The 20,329-nt window shown below is 43.7% G+C and overlaps 2 long non-coding RNA genes across 2 annotated transcripts; both read left to right on the forward strand.

Moving 5' to 3' along the window:
• The first annotated feature begins 7,130 nt into the window (after positions 1-7,130).
• Positions 7,131-7,590, forward strand: LOC112947218. Its single transcript, XR_003249370.1, has 3 exons — positions 7,131-7,196; positions 7,306-7,398; positions 7,482-7,590. It is a non-coding gene; the product is annotated as an uncharacterized LOC112947218 (long non-coding RNA).
• A 1,594-nt stretch (positions 7,591-9,184) lies between these two features.
• Positions 9,185-19,745, forward strand: LOC112947215. Its single transcript, XR_003249368.1, has 3 exons — positions 9,185-9,306; positions 16,152-16,405; positions 19,021-19,745. It is a non-coding gene; the product is annotated as an uncharacterized LOC112947215 (long non-coding RNA).
• The last annotated feature ends 584 nt before the right edge of the window (positions 19,746-20,329 follow it).

Genomic DNA, 20,329 nt, shown 5'->3' on the forward strand with positions numbered 1-20,329 from the left:
AGGCTCCGCGCCCCTCGCATTGTCTCCGCGGCGGTGCCGCGCGGCCGCTCCCGCCGCCGCCTTTACATCGCGCCGCGTGTTTGCTCCCCTCCCCGGCGGGTGACGCGCCGCGCCGCGCCGGCCATATGGTGGCCGGCAATAAAGTGGCTCCGAGCGCAAACACGACGGTTCCTGCGTGGCTCTTTTAAGCCTGGACCCGGCCCTGCGGCTGAGCCCCCCCTGCCGCGCCGCTCCCAAACCCGCGCGGGCAGAGCCCTCCCTCCCGCCGCCCCCCTGCCCCGCGGGTGCGGAGAGCTCCGGGCCGCCGTGTCCCCCAGCGCTGTCCGAAGCCCCCGCACTTGTTCCCTTCCCCACCGCCTCCCCTTCACCCCTCGCATCTTCCTCCATCCCCCCCTCCCGGCCCCGGCGCCTCCTTCACACCTCCCGCCCCGCTCCGCCCCGCGGCCGCGGTGTCGGCTTCGCCCGTCCCGGCGCGGGCCGCTCCATAAATCGCTCGGTAACCAAGACGCTGTAAAACCCGGCGAGCCAGATGTGGCACGTTATTTATGTGTGAAAGCGCGTTTACATTAGATATGCTGATCCGGGCTTTGATAGTGGGGGTTTGCGGGAGATTAGAGCTGGGTTTCCACAGCTAACTCCAGCTGCAGTTCCCTTTCCCTCCGAATTTTTGATTTTCTTTATTATTATTATTATTATTATTATTAGCAATAATAAAATAATAATTATAGTTATTTACATGCTTTGGGGGGAGAAGAAAAGGCGATGGACTTGGAGGAGGGTTGGATTGAGACCCAATTTCTCTAGATGGGAGGGATGAGAAGAGGCCTCTGCAAAGGGTGCAAATCCCCRTGTGGATGAGGAAATATGAAAGTGCTGCAACCAACCAGAGTTTTCTTGGCATTTGACTCCCATATCCCTTTGCCCTTCCAATCTAGTTCTTCTCCTTCCCTTCATGTACGCCTCACTCGCAGTGCTCTCCGTTGCGGCTCAGGTTGCCACCTGGGAGGGCAAAGCCACATGCAAGGCAAACTGGACCCCACTTCATTTTAAACCATGGGTCTGCGAATGAAATAACTGTCAGGGTATGCTCAAATCAGGAAAAATAGATCAAATCCCAGGAAAGCGTCTCCCTGTCTTTTCTCCCTCGGAAGGAGCACCAAGTCTCCTTGAATGAAAGTCACTGGTCACTTCTCGGATTAGCAATAAGGTCACAGGGATGTTTCTACTTGAGCTCTTGCTTCTCGTATTTAAATTCTCCTCATCTCCCACCATTTTGGAAAGCACTTGGACTTTTCCATGAAAGCCTTCAGGGTCTCAGGCAGATCTCTCTTGGCTAAATATCCTTGGTTGCGATCAATCCTATCAGGGCAACCATCCAGATAAGGCAATCCATCTCTATAATAATCAATAAAGATCTTGTTCTGTACTATGGATAASTTTTCTGAACTTGTAGTGTTTTGACGAAAAAAAATGTGCCTATTTTGCTGCTCTGGAGAGACGAATTAGAAGAAAGGGTATCCTGTTGTCCACACAAAAAGAGGGGTGTGAATAGTGAGCTCTATTTATACACCGGAGAAGACTTCAGCCTCCACAACAACAACTTCAGCAGAGCTACTGCCTGGATGTCTCAGATGTGGCTTAACAGCAACCCCAAGAAAAAAGAAACAACCAACAAACCAACCAAAAAAAAAAAAAAAAAAAAAAGCACAGATTTGTGTCTAACATATATGTTTGGCTATACACCTCTCTAAGAGCAGAAGTAGCACGAACTCATGAGAGTTTCCAAACATACTTGAACCTGCCTGGACCGTGGGCGATGGGAGAGGACTCTGCTGCAGCTCCTTCCTTTCCTGCCTCACAGGGGTTCAAATGACACTGAAACAGGAGGAGCATGGGAGAAATGTGAACTGCAACAGCTGGATTTGGGGGCAGGTGAGAAGGTCAAAGGGTGGGGAGGAAAAAGGACCTTAGGGATAATGGCCAAGTGAGACTGTGAAGAGATGGATGAAGASATGGAGTTGGAGGTGGGACCATGCATGGAGGCTGATGATGTGCCCTTGCAGATATTTCAGTTTTGGCAGGTGCAGAGGGATGGCTCAAGTATTTTCTAGAGGCAGGATCTTTGGCAGGGACTGCAAGGRACAGTCTGCACCTGTAGGTGCCCTCTGATTAGACTTGACCTAGATCCAGCAACAGCTACACAAGCTGGGCAGAGCAGGGAAGTGAATCCAAACATTTTTAGGAGGTGCCTAMATCCTGTAAGGAATTTTCCTTTCATTTTAAGGAGCAACCTTAAGTGATAGCCCTGGACTTGTGATGCTCAGGGGCTGTTGACAGAGTAGGATAAAGTAAAAATGAGATTTTCTCTGACCGAAGGAATATATTTCCACACTGCATACTCCCAGACCTACTCCTTCTCATAAATGTGAAGGAATTTAAAAAGAGGCCAACTGCCCCCTCCCTGGTAGAAGACAAGAACAAAATTGAGGTGTTTATCTGGCATTTGGTGTTATGACACATTGTGCTTCAGCCAAGAGCAGGTACAGTTCCTCTGAACTCCAGAGGAGACCAGGTGCGAGCAAACAACAGCCTGGGTGAAATCTGAGAGGGACTGTGGGTTTTAGTAGCAGATGGAGCTGTGGAAGGGAGGGCTTGAGCCTTGAGCACACATGAGGTGCTCTTGGACAGAGGAGTCCACCTCCGAGGCCAGGAGCTGGGGCRAACTGAAGAAGGCTGGAGAGCACATTGCAGAGCTGTCTCCTGGGGAACCTCACTTCAGTGCTCTAGGCAACCAAGAGCTGTATTTTGGCCACCCTGGTCACCACAATGTGGTTTAGACTGCAYTATCCCAGGGTCCTTGTGGACCGTCCCCAGGGCAGTGGCTTTTGCGGGACACTCCTGTCCTAGGGATCTCTTTGACTTCTGTCAAGAGTGACTGACTCCTTATCACCTGCTTGTCTATTTGTGGTGATATGTCCCAAGAAGACAGGCCAGCTGCAAGTCTGATGAAGATGAGATGATCAGAAGTGGTTGAGTCTTTCCTCTCTTTGAACATGAGACCATGACACGATGAAAAAATACATTTTTTTTTAAAAATATATATTTATTTATTTATTCCCAGTTGCTCTGGCAAGAGCAGAGCCTTGGTCCACAAAGTGGAGGAGACGAGATGCAGGCTCTTCTTCAGCTGGAGAGGCCAGTTTCGGAACAGAAAATGTTGGTAGTTTGGTTGTGGAGTATTTGGAAGTGATAGGGGCGGAAAATAAGACAACGCAGGTAACTTGGGATGTGAAGAGGAATAAAACACCCCCGTGGAAGCAAAGAAGGTACAAATGATTTCTTAAAACAAACCTTCAGTGGTTTTGAAGTGTAGGAGGAGAGGAGAGTAATGAATATTCACTTTACAAGACCTTTCAGCAGGCATCAGCATACATGGGACCTGGATCTGGGAGGCCACAAGGCACCTGTATGCTGGGTTGACAAGCTTTTGCTTGTTCTTCTTTCTTACTTCCATTGAAAAAGGGGAAAACTCCTCTCTGTCACCAGCTTGGCATGGCTCTTGCTGACTTGAGGAAGCACATTTGCATGCTGCTTTAAAAACAACTGCCCAGCACTTTGAGTCAGACGACCAGTATATTTGAGGAGTCAGGGGAAGACTATCTCTTCTGGCATATCCATGGAGTGTACACACCTGTGGTTGACAGATGGCCGCAGGTTGTCACTGCTGATTTAAGCACACACAGCAATCTGGCAGCATAAAACCTGACTCCTGAAGACTGGATTTGCACTCCACCTCCTGTCTGGTTGTTTATATAATGTTTCTTCTGGTTAGAAGCAGCGGGGAGAAAGATGAAGCTGATGATGAGGTAGATAGATGAAAGATGCTCCTTTTGGCCAGACTTGGTTTGGAAGTATGTATCGATCCTTGATTCTGCATTTCCTTTTTTTTTTTTTTTAAGTGGGGGCAAGGCAGACTCATATGTTGGGGAGCAGCAGCTGGACCTTGCACAGACCTAAGCAGAAGCTGAGGCAGAGTGGAGGTTGCTGGTGGAGCTCTGCGTGTGCTACTGCCTGGGCAGTTGGGCACAAAGTCTGGGGACTCTGTGACTTGCCCGACTGTTGCAAAGGACTCTTCCAGTCCTAAGATTTGGGCCCTTGCTAGTTACTCTTGCATGGGCCCCAGGTCTATGGCTTTGCCTCTCAGGTCCTCTAACAGCTGAGGCTAAGCAGTCCAGAGCTCCAGTAGCACTAGGACACCTTGGGCTACTCCCATGACTGCAGAACTAAAGTGCTAAGTCCAGAGAAGGACTATTATATTATATTATATTATATTATATTGTATTGTATTGTATTGTATTGTATTGTATTATATCCTTCAAGGAAGTCCTCTTCAGCTCTTCAGGTGGAAGAAAGGTAGAAAAGGCTCCTATGTTGGCTAGCTGGTAACTTGGACTCTGTCAAGCCACACTTTTATTTCTGGAGTTGCACAGACCACTGTCAGGGTTCTCAAGAACAAGAGGTCTCAATCTGCTTGGTCCTCCTGATCCAATGCTAACTGTTATCTCCTGCATGCAGTGATGGAGAAGCTGCTGACATGGTGGGTTTAAAGGCAATGTAAAGCAATGGCCTTGGGGAAGACCATACCACACAATGTGAATTTAAAGTCAGTACTGAAGATCTTCAAAGAGGTTAATGGAGTTTATCTCCAGCATGAAAGAGGAACAAAGCAGAGGATGGATACAAAAGGGAATAAGTACAAGGCTAGACCTGTACTACAGCATACAAAAATACAGAGCATGTGGAGCACTGCAAAGAAAATTTCCACCAGACAAATAAACCTTGGGAATATGGTCACACAAAGCAATAATTTCCAGACTTTCYAAGTGAAGGTCCATGGTGCAGTCACAGACCTTTTCATGAGGCTYGGGCCTCATAGTTAAATAGATAATGCTTCCTCCCACTGTCACTGACTTTCTTCTCTCTTCTAAATAAAWCCTTTTCTGCTTGCAGTCCTTTCTCTATAGCTTATCTTGGTCTTTCTATGAGCACCCATTTCTTTTTTTTTTTCCTTATGACACTTGTCATCATAATATTTGAATAAGAATACCTCTGGAAGATTTTTGAGGAGGATTTATCTTTCAGTGGACCTGCCATGAAAACAGGGATCAGTCTGCTAATCCTCACCACTATTTTTTTTCCCTTGGACAGTGGGAATAGAGGAGTCTTTCCAGCATAGTCTGACCAGTTGGGACAGATTGGTAAGTGTGTATAAATCCCCTCCAGTTCAAAACAAAAACAACAGTTCCAAACAAAAACAAAACAAACAAACAAACAGAAAACAAAATAATAGAAAGGAAGTGATATGGATGTCCTAAACCTTGCCAGCAGCATATGAGCCCACCAGGAAGCCGCAGATAAGGAGCATAACGCAGCGTATCGCAGGTGTCATATCAATCAATCATTCATCCAGACGCCAAGACACCAACACAGTATGTTGGCAGGAGAGGATGAAGGGAACAACTGCGGCACGCATGTCAGTAAGGATCAGTAAGTTTGTTTGGTAGGGATGTTGCTGCTGTCAAACTTCAGCAGGGATATTGGGAAGCATGGCTGGGATCTTGGAATGTGGTATTTGGGCTTATATTTGCAGCCGGGCAGTATTTCTGCCAATGATCCTGTTGAATGTATGAGAGAAGATGCCTTTTTAGTCACCTCAACCAACATCTCCAGTAAAGTCAGTCCTCCTGATTTCTCCCTAAGCTGTAAAGATCTGTTGAGTGATACGTCTATTTTTTTTTTTCACATGGGTTGTGTTTATTGCTGTCATTAAAATAGAGGTTGCAGGAGTGGCCAGCTCAGCTGGATTCTTTAGCTGGTAAGACCAACATCATCCATTTCAGTGACTTCTCAATGATGTGTCCCAGGAGAGGATGTCATCCAGTATTATCCMCTATAAACCGGGTGGAAGCACAATTTCGTGGCAAAAAGATGCAGCTATACTGCAGCCCCATGAAATTCTGGAAGTTCACAAAAATTTCTGCTTAATACATTTTTTTCATCTGTTTTCTCACATGCTTTCCAGATGTACTTGCCCACCATCAATGACGATGTTATTCAGGCTGGTGAAGAATTATTTTCCCTTCTAAACAAAATCCTAGTAACAGTGGAAGCAGTAATTACCAAGCGTTACAGTCACTTCTACTGCTCAGTTCACTTTCATGYAATGGAGAAACAACAGCCAAAGCAGCAGGTTACAGGATCAATATACTTCAAGGACCTGCCTGTGACACATGCAAAATCACAATATTAAAGACAATACAAAAAACATCATTTGAAGTTGTTTTTGTAGRTTTTGTAGGTTTGCAGCCTGTTTCCTTTAGTTTCCTTGGAAACTGGATATAAATCTGGTGATGAAAAGAGTGTATGTCTGTCCCGGGTACCCACTGGGTACTCAGTTGAAGGTGYTTATGTAGAAAATTCTGCTTGGTAGAAATCATGGAAGAGAAGTTTCAGAGTTCGGCAATGCAAAAGGAGGCAGCAGGGATGTCCAGAGAAAGAGGGAGGGAAAACACAGATATGGAAAAGTTGGGGTTTGCAAATACTAAGCAGCCTCAGGGGCAAAGTATAAGACTTCTGCATATCCTTCTCCTCTGGACCTGTCTGGTAGCTGATTGGGTAATTCACCTTAGCAGTGAATCACTGTGGGGTTCTGCAAGGGGAAGAAGAAATTGCCTTTGATGGATAGATTTGCTTCACTGGAGACAGAGAAATGGGCAGAAGCAAAACTGTAGTGAGGAGGAAGAGAAGAATAGCTATTGCTTCCACTGAGAAAACCTAAAACAAAACTGTGCATCAACTGGTTGGAAAGAAAGATCATTTGTGGAGGGTGTGGGATGTTATGGAGAGCATGATCTGCAYACAGAAGGAAGTATGTAAACAGAAGGGTCTGGGATTTATAATACCACCAATGGGATTTGGCAAAGATGAGGACCTCYATGTGAAGACTATCTAAGGGACTTGCCATGAGCACAAAGTTCAGCAGGTTTCATTCATCAAGGGCCCTCTTGAGAGCTATTTAAACCCTACATGGGGTGGGTAGGGATTAACTTAACTTTAGGTACCTGATTATCTTAATTTTAGTTGCCTARGCTACTCTTTTCCTTAGAGAGATGAGAAATAATGATAATGAAAAGCAGGTAATGGAAAGCAAGGTAAAGATATGGCTTGCTAATGGTGTGTCTGACTGTTTATCCTGCTCTCTCATAAACTTTCCTATTACTGTGAACTGTGATGTGGCTTATGTAGCTAGTAGGCTGTCTCTGGTGTTCCCTGCTTCTTTCAATCAAGATGTCCCAGGAGTTATGCTGGTGAAGTTAGGCATGAGTTTTGTCTGTGCAGGTAGGTGGCACGTATGTGAGAGGTATTTGTTGCTATTGATCTTTATAGATAAATATCTCCTTTTATTTATTTTTTTTTTTCAGTTTCAGACTTGTGGATATGAAGCACCGCTGGGGAACTCATCAGCAAGGTCGGTTCATGATGACCCTGTTTCCCTGCTAGAGCATGAATGACCAAACACCAGAGYTCCCAGTGCAGGTTTGGTTGGATTGTATCATGAGACATCATGGCTGTTGCTGCCCAGTTCGCAGAATCAGATCTAGGGTGGAATTGCAAGCTAGAAATGTGAAGCTGCTGGGATCGCTGATTGTTGGAAGAACTTGCAATGCTTCTTCTAGATACTTGAACTCAAGCCATTGTGTGCTTATTGTTTATGTATTCATTGACACTAATAACATTACTGTGGCCATTGCTGACCATATATTTTGCTACAATAGTAGTAAAGACTTAGATCAGTATTCCTCTTGGTGTAACTTTGAGTTTTCTTGTAGTAGAGATGTCCCTATTGATTTTCCCAAGACTTAGGCGTATAATTCTCAAGCATGATGGAAATAAGATAATAAATTGGTTGGCTTTGTCCAGACTATGCGCTGTGATGTGAGCCTTCTTTTATCTAAAGCAAGATGGTAAGGAGAAAGTGCCCACTTTTTTTTTTTTCCTCCAAATAAGTATATTTTTTAGATAAAAATGCTTCAGGGTAGGTTTTTTTCCCGCTTTCTTCTTAGTACAACTAAGTCAAAACTCTTTTGCTTATGAGATAGCATTACATACCCCATTTATTCCAATAGTAGGTCACATTATGTGCTAATCAGGATGCCAAATGCTGTCTGTAAACTGAAGTTTTTCATCAAAGGAAGAGACCTGAGTGAACAGCTGAGTCAAGTAATGAATATCAGGAGGGTTCTGCTCTTCAAAGACAGGGAAACGTTGATTCTCTTTAAGATAAAAGCTTGAAGTTAAAAAAAAAATAATTGGAAGTAAACCCAAAAGATTTACTTATCGCAAAATATTATTCACGCAAATAGCATGAGTCTGATTCCTTTCCCCACTGCAGATTGGAGGGTATTCTTGAGTCTCAAAAAATCTGATTCAAGTAAGATGCAGAGCAGAACCAGAGAGTAGAAAACTGCTGTTTGCTGAAAATCAGCCAGATTGGCACCTTTGATTTAGGTTTCCTCAGAAAATTTAGTATCTCTAAAATGCTTTATGCTGGGTGTCTGCAGATGCTAATCAGTCTTATAAATCTTGCTCAGCTCGCTACCTTGGTGTTGCTTGGAGAAAAGCAGCAGAGGCTCATGGAGAGAACAGCCTCTCTGAGATGTATTTTGGGTGAAAGATGTTGCCAGGTCCAGGCTTCAAGGGCTTTTTCTAGAGGACATGGTGGTCTCAATAAGGCCAAAACTACATGCAGTGGTGAGATAACAGGGACATTTGGGGTATTCTGGATGAACTGTTCCCTCCTGTAATAGGACATCAAGTGGAAAWGAGGCCATGAAAAGAGACTCTCCTTTGTCCCCTACTGCCTGGCTTCTGGTCAAAAGCATATAAGACATCCTCACAAAACCAGCTTGATCTTTAGGGCTTACCATAACCACATTGGCCATGGAGTTTTTAGAGCACCTGAATCAAATTCATTTAGCTCTTAGAGCACCTGAATCAAATTCAACACTCACTGGAGCTGTTGGGAAGTGTGGGAAGGGGAAGGTATATAGCCTATTCTCCTGTTAAGAAAATCATCAAGCTGGTCTTTAAAATAAAAAAAAAAAAAAAAAAAATCATTTAAAAGGAGAAAAAAAACACCCAAAACTCACCAAAAATAAACAAACAGGAACCCTGCTGAGATATATAAGGGAAATTCTGTTCTAGTCTTCTGCATAAGCCAAGCTCTTCTATGGAGTGGAGATACAGGTAAGCTGATAAAGCTTTTCACTGGTGRTTTAGCTGAATACTGAATGCCTGACCTGTGTTATAATCTAAGGGTAATTAATAGGCTGTGAAGAAGATAGAGGCTTTTTTTTTCCCCCTCCTCTTCTCTATTAAAAATAGTASCTAACCAATTTGGGATTTTTCTTTCTCCCATTTGCAGATAACACTGAAATGTAGTGGAATGAAACCAAATGAGCTGCTTGGAGTCATTTTTGTATTTTACCCTCTATAATCTCTGGGTCTATTTAAATGTTCTTGTTGTTATTTCTGAAGCTCTTCTTATGTTGAACATCTCCTGTTGAATAACTTCTCAGACACTATAATTTCAGGATCAACAATGATGTTGACAATAGAAGGAAAAAAAAAAAAGTATTGTGAGACAGAAAAACATATCTATATCCCCATTTTTATCCTGTTGTTCAGCAAGAGTCTATGTATATGTATTTCAGATTAATACAATAATCAGCCTTCACCTGAGCTATTTTAACTCAGGACAGAAGTATATTATCATGTTAAGTTTACAAATAGTTTGAAGGACCATAAAATTTTAAATGCATTTACAAGTGCCATATTTTCTTGATTTAAGCTGGTCCATGCTTAAAGATATCTGKGTACTGTTTCATCCTGCATGTCCTTAATGGAGGATTCCAATACTTGTCTTGACCTTTACAGAGACACAYAAGTCCTGCACTTTTTTAGTTCACATCTTTTCACATTTGAAAGGCTTTTGGCTGAATTTCAGCTATCCCAAAATCAGTTTCCTCCCATTTTTTCCAGTATCTGCGTTTAGGATTATTTGGCCTGCAGCTTAGGAGCCCTGGGATTGGACATGGTGGGGTGGGTGTGTGACCACTGCTGTTGGCTGCAGAAAATCATGTCCATGTTTTGATCTCTATGGTGTGAGAAAGGAGCACTTTCCCCACTCTGTTAGGGGGATTGATTATCCTTTTATAAGGGGGAGCACTTTTCTTTTGTCTCCCTCCCATGGAAGCCAGCCCTTTCCAGTTGAATACTTGATAAAGGAGTGTGATCTCCCTTCATTTTGAGGAAATGGGTTTATGTTAGTCCATTTTTAATTGTTTGCTGGATGTTTGTTGACCTGACAAACATAATAGTAATTGGTGTCATGCAATATGCTGCCCGATTTACCACAGTCTTAGGAAGGCCTTCTTGCTACTGTTTTCTGGTGAGTCTTATTTTTGGGTAGCCTTAGATTCAAACYGTAGGTAAGAGGTATACCTGGTGAAAGTGCAGTATGGCTGACTTGCACCTCTGCCCAGAAAYGTCAGGAAACCTGAAAGGCTCTGCTAGGCTTTTAGATTCGCTTAAAGAAACAAACCAACCCATGATTTTGTTATAGTGTAAAAATCCAGCTCTTTGAAGCAAAGCAGCAAGCCAAGTCAGTTTCTTCACTATTATATGGCCATGTAGCTTCATTGATTTCACTGGGCAACTTGTGTGGGACCATGAAGAATGTGGCCTGCAGAGATCATTATTATTTTTGACAGGATATGGCAGCTTACATCACTTAGTGCATGGTACTGACATTTGCCAGACAAGAGGTTCCGAGACGCTAATCTTTATTCATTAAGGTAAAAGATGCCTGTCTAGAGCAGTGAGTACAACATGCAAGCAGAAAAAGTAGATGACAGCTCAATGGATGAGGTTCAATGACTAGTTCTTCATGTCCTGAACACCTGGGATATTTTCCTTGAACTTCCCGTATTCAGTCAAAAGCCCTACATTATTTTCTGAAGGACATCAGACATAATTTTTATTCATAACAGAATAAATTCTGTGACTGTCTGTAAAAGAATAAATGAAGAGACTTAACACAGTGGAGAATATGGAACATGTCACAACTGTGGCATTTCACTGAATATGCAGCATCTCTTTCTCAACTTAAGTGAATTGAAGAGCTTTAAATATATTCACCAACCCTTGTAACTACAAAAAAAAGTAAAGCAAGTGCATAACTGAGGTTGCAAGTGTCAAGTGACTTAGCATTTAAACGTTTTCATTCTGCCTGGAAACAGTAAACAGAAAACCAAGCCAAGGTTTTTTTTCCCATATAATTTCTATTAAGTTTCTAAAGAGTGTATGATGAACTCACAAAGCCAACACAGAACCACAGTGAATTCAATGAAAAAACAATATGAAATCATTTGTGTGTTGTTCTCTAGGGGGGGAAGTGCACAGACAGGGATGAACAGCTTTGTCACAGCTCTTTGCCCAAGTTTTCTCATTTCTTTTCTCGCCTCTRAGAACGAAGGCATTGATCATGATGACCAAAGCAGCAGTATTCACCCCACATCCTTTGGAAGGCATCTGGGGATATCTCCTCATAGAAAGTTGCCCTTTTGTGAGGGGCATCCTCCGGTCTTCATGGCTCTATGTTCTTAGGAAGTGTAGCAGGAAACTACTTAAATCCTGATGGGTCCTGTCAAAATGCCAAGGCTTGGACTTGTACCATTTGAGGGAACACTCGAGCACAACATGGACAAACTGCAGGTCTGAATCTTGGCTGTGGAACTAAATCCTGCTGGCGGATTCAGATGATGAGGCACTGGTATCTGTCTGAAGCAGCTTGGCCATGGCATCCCACCAGGAGGGCGGCTTTTACTCAGACCAAGCCTGACTTGTGGCTTGTGTTATTCTTATAACCAGGAAATATAAAGTAGCCAATGGAAAGAGTCAGGGAAAGGAGACTATTTTTACTGGAGGAATAACTTGCAAGGATATGAGTGAGGATGCACAGAAATGCTTGAAGAAATAGCACTCTGGACTGCTGTCAAGGAGGAAGAAAGTGATGTTGTGGTTCATCTCCATGGTTTGGTGTCTGCACAGCAGAGCCAGGAGCCAGCAGTTGCCGCTAGTCCTCTATGCATGCACTTCAAGATCAGAGCTGTAACAGAGCAAAGGATGGGTTAATGTCCCAAAACACAAAGAGTCACTTGTCCAAGGCTGCAGTGAACAAAGCCCCAAACCCTATGAAGCCATCCAGCTGCAGAAATCACATGCTCGTCTCCATCTTACTTGCAAAAATCAAGGAAGGAGAAAATATTGTTGAATAACTAACTCCATTCACTTCTCCCCAGCGCTCCCTACCTCTGCCCTTCATTTCTCTGTCCAGCTCCTGCTGTAACTCTGGATCCACCCAGAGCCTCTTGAGTCTCACACGCTCTTCATGGGCTGGCATGTCTTGCTGTGTTTTGCTGGCATGCTTGTGCAAGAGTGTCCAGATGCTCCAGGATGGGAAACAATGCTGACCCCAGCCTTGAAACACCCCTTCTCGAGCTCTAGGAAGAGCTGTGCAGGCTGCTGCGGAGGTGTTTTGATGGTGCCCCAATGAGGGCTAACAAAGTTGTTTCATGTGTTTCAGCCTTCGAAGTATAATACACTAGTTTCTTTTGTGACTCTGTCTCGGGAGCTCTTTGCGGCTGTTGGATGTTGAAGTGGCTCTTGGGCTGTTTAAAGGTTGAGTGCTCCTGCTCCCAATGATGGGAGGCAGATTCGGTTAAATAAACACAGGGGCTTAGAAATAAATTGAAGGTTATGTGGAGAGCTGGATCAGAATGTAATGTTGTCAGACGCATTACGGCACGACGATCTGAGTGCRAGTCTCCAGCCACGTTGCTCTGCAGTGGGCTCTGGCCCATTCCTGCATCTGTCTGCCAAATGCGGGCCGAGAGTAGGGAAAAAGAGGGAACAAGATGTGTTACCCAGAACCTGCCCTTCCCCATTTAATTAGAAGAAAATTGATACTAGATCTAGTGTCTCTCAATTACTGCTGAACTTTTTGCTCTAGTGGTGTGCAACAGCTTTTAAAGTATCCCTATACCTTCCAGGAGGTTAGTGTGACTTCTACTGCAGTCAGGTCTGATATCCTCAATGATCTGTAGTACATTACATGCTTTATAAAGCTATATTCCTCCTTAATAACTCAAGATGCTGTTTTACTGTCTAGGAGATTGTTTGCATTTAAATCCTGGATCCCGATGGCTTTCTGCATGGAAAAGTCAGCACAATTTGATTCAATTCCTGCCCTCTATAAACAGGTCTATATTCTCAATGCTGCTTTTGTAGTGCTATAACGAGTTTGCTTTGGAGAGCAGGTTTATTTTCTGACTGAAATGGCCACCGTAATGTAACTTATTGCATTGCTACCAGACTCCCTTGCACAGGCGCAGATGAGGTTTGCACATACTGTTGCCAGTGGATGGCTCAGTTATAAAACAGGGTTAAAATGATATAACTTATATACAAGAGAAGTTGCCAGATGTGCGTTCTTGAAATATTCGGTGCATTGTGCCAGTGGGAGCTTAGGGTTCAATGTGTTATTTGTTCAAGGTGTCTCATTGTAGCTCTAGGAAAGACCTCGTCTTCATGAATGTTCACAGATAAATGGCACTGTGTGACTTGCTGGATCCTAGTGAGTCCCTGTGSATTAAAGAAAAAAATTGTTCTGTACTTACCGTTTGTTTTTTTTTCTTCCCCTTCCCCTCCCCCACTTGTTTCATGGTTTCTCTTAACCTTTGTGGTTTGTGGTCTTTCATGCCATTCCAGTTGCCCAAAAAGGTGTCACCCAACCTTAAAATTCTTGTTCRTTGAAGCCTAGTGAAATTTTCTGCATGGACAGGGCTTTACAACCAAAACATGCTTTTTGTGAAAACTGAGCTATTTTTGGAAAAAAAAAAAAAAAAAAGTCCTTTTGTTCCAGAAGGATATGTAGATATTTTTTGATCATCTTTCTAACCATCTTTCCCCCCATCTAAAGTCCTCATTTCATTGTTCATCCAAAACCAACTCTTGCATCTGTTTCTTTCCATGTGTTCTTAAGCTGACTCTTCTCTTAAAGCTTTTGAGAGAAAAATACTAGAAAAAACACAAACACCTCACGTAAAACAAAATGYCAGAATTTCCCATGCATGAAACTAGAACTTCAGTGTGGTTTCCCTGTCAGCTCTATTGTGTGACYGGAGTTAACTGACACTGAGGTCTGTTTTATCATATACGTTCAGATGTCACTCATGGCACCATACAGTTTTTCCAGGTATTAAATATATGTACCTCACATTCTACTTTCTCTTATTTCTCTTCCTAAGTTTTCAAGAGTAGATAACTATTATACCTGTCATGTGTCTTTTATAAAGATTTTCTCAAAGCCATAATGATTGACTTCAGGGCTTTGACTTTTGAGTGACCAAACACAGATGTCATGAAGATATACAGTATTTAGAGGAGGTTGCATTGTGTTTTAATGGCCAAAATTCCTCTGCAAAATATCAGCTCTGATCTGGAACACATGACTTCTCATCACTTCCTTTTGGGATGCACAAAACTGAGTGTCACCCTTTGTCCAGGGTCTTCTTGCATGAGTTTCCTCTGACTTCCACTGATGCCATTCCCCCACCTTGAGGTGAGGACCCTTCAGCAGTGCAGAGATGCTGAAAGTTTTCACCCTGGGACTATGCAGGGAGGACCTCTGTTTTGTTTAGCTGTCCTATAGACAGGAACAACAGGTGACCATGTATCTTCAGTTAAGTCTTGTCCCGTGTTTTCCTATACTGGCAAAGATCACTTGCATTTGACACTATAAGTGAAGAGTGCCATCTAATGGGCTTTTGACTKGGAAGTATCTGCTTAAAATGCTGTTTAGATCGGGCAAGGGAACAGCCTGTAATAATATAGCCAGAGAGGAAATATTGTCACAGACTGTCCCTTTGTTTATGGCTTGTACAATGGGCTTTGGACCATGACGATGTTCTGGGGAGGATTGTTGTGCCAACAACAGCATGGAGGGTAATAGCTGATTCAGTACAGCACAAGAGGGCACAGTCTGTGCCTAAAGCCCATTAAGTGCCTCCAGCATCCTGCTTTTCTGGAGTGCTGGATTAAAAGGTGGGTTTGGACTTCAGAGATGTATCCTGTCACAGAGTGTCCAGAGCCTTTGGGATAAACCAGAGTTTGAGCCATGTCGGGCTTTAAAAACAAGAGCACTGGGGGAGGGCAGTTAACAATGAAAAGGAAAAGGAAGGTGGTGATTGGAAAACAAAGAAAAGACTGAATGGAATGGAAATGACAAGCTTTCAGGCTAAGTACATGAAACATCTCCCAGCATTGATCATTTCACAGCCCTTCCATCAAAAGCTTCCATCATAAACATTTTTAAAGACCACCAACTACTGAAATTGTCACGAGTTACAGTTACAGTTGAGTTTTGAAGCTGATAGGTGACCATCATGTCTTTCTGCTGCCCATGACGGTATGCCATGCTGCCCACCTGGATGGAAGTTGGGTGGACTTGATTTTCCAGTGCAGACAAGGGAAGACTGGGAACTACYGGGGAAAGGTGCACTTGGGGAAGCAGAAGGTTTCTCCCAAGTGAGAACGCAAACTGAAAGCCTCCTGCCTCTACAGGGAGGCTCCCTTAGCTCTCAGTCGAGGGTTGGGAATGACATCTCGAGGCCAAAGGAACATTTAATGCAGGGTTTTARCTAGGCAGCGATCTCCGCTGACATCTTGTGGCAACTTGGTGCATTTTCGGGTCCAAGAGCAGTGGCAGCTGCAGCTCCTCTACAATGGGGATTTAAAAGACCTGAATTCTCTCCAAACACCTTTTCCGCACAAACCAATGTCATTTATTTGAGAGGGAGAACATGACTCAATTACAAATTTCCACCCCCACTCCCCTACAGCTGTGCTGAAAACATGTCTCCCAGATACCCAGATTTCTTAGGTGGAATCAAATTTGGGGATTTCACAAGAAAGGCCCGTGTGGATCATCTCCTTTGACACAGAATGTTTTTATTTATCGTGTCTTGCAGTAATCGAGTGCTGTACACTTGAAAGCGAGCTGATTCCTGAAAGACAAGGAGCTTTTATGCCTGATGACCTCAGCAGGCAGGAGGCTGTGGAGAAGAACCATGCCTGCAGCTGAGCTGATTTTTTGGGAAGTGCTCTCATTCCCCTCCATCAGGCACATGGATGCGGTACCCTGGAGCTGGTGTCTGCCTCCATCTTGGGGTCAGCCAGCAAAAGCCTCCCTGAAGTCCCCAGAGATGCTTTCATYTCCTGTTAAGTAAGTTAAGTCTCTATTAAGCGAGGAAAAGTAGTAAATCAAATGCATGTAAAATGCAGCATCCTTTGCCAGGCTTGCTGCAAGTACACTGGGTGCCTGCAAAGTCACCGCTCTCTGCAGATACGACATGCAAAATTTGGAGGCAAACATCAGGGTTGCAGGGTGGCAGTGCAGGTAGAAAGTCATCGACTTTACTGCCAGAATCCCCTCCCTTTCCTCCTTGGTAGAAAAAAACTGAAATTGGATGTTATTTCTGCAATAAGAAACTATCTCAAAAGGAGAGAGAATTTTATATGGCTCTTACAGGCAGGATAGAAAATATATTTAGAGAGATAGATAAATATCCTTCAGCTCTAAGCGATGCCAGGAGCCTGTGAAGACGGTCCTTCCTCTCAGAGCCCCCTCTCACAGGCCGAGAGCGATGCTRGGAGCGGGGAGATTTAGCGCTCAGGAAAGAGCCTTGACAATGGACAATGAGACCATTTAGGGGACAACAAACAACTTTGTGCCCTGTGAGTTTGTCCCACTGAAGTCACGGGGTGAGAGTTGCAGTACGGCGGAATGAATGGGTGTTTTACTACCCGTTTCGAGGGAGCCAGGATTTTATCCACTGTGCAGCCACTTCAGATGCTGTGGATGTTTATTTTTTCTTCACACAGACCACGGCCAAAGAAAGGGTGGGAAAAAAAGCATTACATTTGCTGTCAAAAAAAAAAAAAAGAGGAGGAGGAGAAAAGAAAGACTAAAAAATAAGGCACAGATGGGAAAGTATGAATATTACAGTTAAGAAAACAAAATTAAGAGAGTCAGAAGCTCTCTGAGAAATGGCTATAGGGGGAATGTCTTAGAAATCCCTGCTGGAGGGGATAATTCATTCCTAAAGGTACCTCTTGATTTGGAGGAATTGTGCAAAAGGGTTGTTTTGTGGGAGCAAATCTGCATGTTACAAGCTGAATTAAGGACAGTGGCACATGAAAAAGCAGAATCCAGGGTGCAAATGTGTTGTCGCCTCTCTGTTTGCTCTGTATTTTGCTATTGTCTGTCTACTGCTTGGCTTGTAAGCAGCAGAGAGGTGACATGACAGTAACGTATTCTTCTGGAGCCAGGGAGAAAATATTAGCAAACACTTCCTTCTTGTCTAACCCAGACCCTTGTCGCCCAGTAAAACAGGGTTTTACTTTCATGCGAAACACAATGACTATTTTATTAATAGAAATGCTTGGGGTTTTAATCTCCTGGATTTTCTTTTGCTGTTYTCTGAATTGTTTGGAATACCCTGGGAATAGGTGGAGAGGTGGAACGCTGGAAGGAGGGATAAAGGATTTTCATTAAGTTAAAAAYAGTAATAGTCTGAGAGAGACAGAGCAATAACTGCACAAGAACCTAGTAGATGCATCCTCTGGAAGTGAAATTGGATGCTCTCTGATGGCTTTGCTAAGAGCTCATCTCTTTGGTGCTGTGCTCAGCATCCCAGGCAATAGAGGGACTCCATGTGCTGGCGAGCATGAGCCCAGCCCAAGTCTGGAGAGTGTATGGCCTGATTGGATGCCTGTCAGGAAAGCAAAATAGCCATCTGTACCCCATCCTTCACAAGCAAGGCATGGGGAGGAGAAATTGAAAAGCAGATGCTGAGGGACCAGTGCTCTGTAAAGACTCTCCTGATATGTTCTTCCTCAGTGACTAGATATACACTTATTCTGGGCTGATATAGCAATTGTTTTATCCAAAATGAGATGCCAAATGCACAGGCTACTTGTATAGCCCCATTGACGTATCTCTCCATACCGACTGTAGAGAGAGTGGAGATGGGAAGATGCCACAAGCTGTAAACCTGTCTCTGATAATTCTGGTGCCTTTTTAAGTGGATATGTGTGCTGGAACAAAATAGCKTGGCCTGGTTCTTCTCCCTTGGTGCTTGGTTTCTGTAAGGACTCCAGTCCATTTCCCAGTACTGTAGGCCAGAGTTTGTCTCCATAAATAATTGCTTTTAATCAGACATAGACAAGTGGTTATTCCCCACTGTACTGTTTTCCAGGCACAACACTGCAGGTTATCTCTACCAACCAAGTCCAGGCACGTCCTGCCCTTGATGCAAGTGTGTCACCAGCTGCAGCAGTGGCAGCAGAGTAAGAAAAACAAAAAACAGGATTAAAACTTGCAACAGCCAATATTGTTCCTGTTCAAAAAATGGAGGACAATAGAAGAGGACAGAAAAGCATATATGCAAAGTATCAGAAAGATTCCCAGGGCAGTTATATTTCCCTTAGTCTTTGACTTTGTGAGAGGTTTTGAGAGCTAGTTTCATGTTCAGGTGTAAGGTTAAACATAAAGTTAGGTCAGGTACACAGGTCTTGTTGACCTGCAAGGAAGAAGAACAAGCCTTAAGCTGACTCTGGTGCTGGATGGTCGTTTCTAAACAACACTGTCAGGTATGGGAGCCCCTACAAACCCAATTTGCAAGATAGGTTTTAGTGTGTGATGTCAAAAGGTGATCTGGAAGCTGATGCCTATTCTTAGAAAAGTCCTCCCAAGAGCATTTTTATCTTTTTTTTTTTAAAAATTATTTATTTATTTATTTATTTTTATTTCCAGGACATGTATTTTTACTCTTCTAGGCTGAGATCTTTCCACTAGGAGAGGATTCTTATACTGTGGACTCACAGCTCATGCCGAGGATCTATTCAGGTCAGCCTTGGTGTGAACCTCAACTTGCAGGCTCTTTGGAGAGTGAGGAAGAAGAAAAAGCCAAGGAGTGTTGCAGAGGAGGGAASAGCTATTTTTAGAGGAATGCATTGCACGTGTTTCTCCTCAAAGAAAGATGTGGATTAAGAATATTAGACCAAACTAAAGCAAAGAGTTTTGGAACAGAGGCCTGTAGAAATGCACAGCATCAAATAACTCGGCCATAATAAATATCAAAATCTACCTCACTTAGCTRTCTCCCTCAGTCCTTATTATCTAATGATGTAATCTGAGAAGGATAGTTCTGTCACTCTGTCCCCTGAGGTGATCCTCCAAAAGCTGGTCTGTAGGACCACAGTCCTTCAGGGAGCATTGTCCTGTGATACCATTGTTCTGTGATACCTGGCCACGTCTGAGGCCAGRTGCAGGCAAGATCTTGGTGATTTGTCAAGCAGCTCCACCACCGCTAAGCTGTGCCCAATTTGGCCTAGATAATTACTGAAAAGAGATGCTTTTTAACATGTCTGCTTTACCAGCTGGGCTGTGTATGAGGTTAATTAGCACAATTAATAGTCAATGCTCTAATTGCAGATGTTTAGTGTGAGACTTTATGATTATTGTTTTCTAATGCAATTGTACTGAACACTTGGATGTTTCTTTATTAAAGGAAATAAAGCCATAATTAGTCACAGTCTAATCCTAGTGCTGGCAGGAGACCTACAGGGGGGCCATAACAATTCAGTCTGGAGTGAGGAGGTCCTTGACAAATCCTGCCTTTCCCTCAGCCACCAATTAAATGACATGGAATTTGGGACCTCTTAGGTTAATTAGTAATTGGTGAGTTTGTTTTGCCTAAAGTCATCTTGTTGCTAAACATTATGGGGCCAGAGCTCTGCCTGGAATGAATCAGCATTGCTCACTTGATGACAACAGAGAACCACCAATGGGTCTCTCGGTCCATGACCTTGGATCTTCTTCCCATGGGCCTGAGGATCCCAGCAGCAGCATGTTGGCCAGACCTGGAGGTGGCAGCTGTGGTGAGTGAGCCCCTGTGCKCATGCAAGCTGCATCAGGTAGTTTCTGGTTTGGCTTCAGCAATGTCAAAGAGAGGCTTGCACTATTTTTGCCTGAAGGGGAGCATCCAGACGAACATCTTCGCCAGTAGGTCTTGGGAAGCCATGAGTTGCACCTGTTCAGGCAGTAATCTCTTCCACCAGCCCTGTGAGAGGACATCTGTCCATG

This window comes from Nothoprocta perdicaria, unplaced genomic scaffold (assembly GCF_003342845.1).
Source record: "Nothoprocta perdicaria isolate Ctin4 unplaced genomic scaffold, notPer1 scaffold_224, whole genome shotgun sequence".
Lineage (NCBI taxonomy): Eukaryota > Metazoa > Chordata > Aves > Tinamiformes > Tinamidae > Nothoprocta > Nothoprocta perdicaria.